The sequence below is a fragment of the Acyrthosiphon pisum genome, chromosome A1 (assembly GCF_005508785.2).
Source record: "Acyrthosiphon pisum isolate AL4f chromosome A1, pea_aphid_22Mar2018_4r6ur, whole genome shotgun sequence".
Taxonomy (NCBI): domain Eukaryota; kingdom Metazoa; phylum Arthropoda; class Insecta; order Hemiptera; family Aphididae; genus Acyrthosiphon; species Acyrthosiphon pisum.
The window spans coordinates 77,321,067-77,321,836 of NC_042494.1; positions in this window are offsets into that span (position 1 = coordinate 77,321,067).

Consider the following 770-nt stretch of genomic DNA (forward strand, 5'->3'; position numbering starts at 1 on the left):
TAGAGATAAAATAATTATTATTTTGATTATGCATATATTTATATGTTTTAATCTTAACAATAGTACCATCCACCTACCAAATTTTTCTTTCAAACTAAATTAATTAAATGCGAAGTTGTAGAAACGTAACTACTATCAATAATTTTGTTTTAGATCCGTCATGTGTTTCACATTCCCTTACAGAAGCGCTAATCTAATTAAAATCACTAAACAGTACTTAACTACCGCCATTTTGATGGGATTAAAAGTCTCTTAAATCGCATTTTAGAATCTGATCGGAGCCATAAATAGTATTGATTTTACAATACCTTTATTATAAATTATACGAATGTGTTTTGTACGTAAACACGATATACAGTGGAAAAAATGCATTATCTTCATGTTTGAAGGCGATTTCCGATAGAAAATTATTGTATCTATTATTGGCACTTCATTAAATTTTCGAGAGGTCAACATTAAAAATTCCTAGTATTTTTCGAAAAAAAAATGAATAAAAACCGGGAATTCTTACGCAAAATAAACGAAGAATAATGTTAGTTATAACTTTTATTTTGTTGCATTTCAAAAATATTTTTTGCTGGATTTAGATACTCGTAGGCATAGTATAAGAAATAAGAAGTATGATCAACGCGAACCGTGTTTTCGTCCTAGTTCGCGCATGTGCATCGTCTTGTGTTTTTGTGCATACTGCATTGCATAAGATTAAATGTATACTCGTGACGTCGCCTTGTGTTTATTGTTGGGTTGCCTATATAAATTATACATTGCCC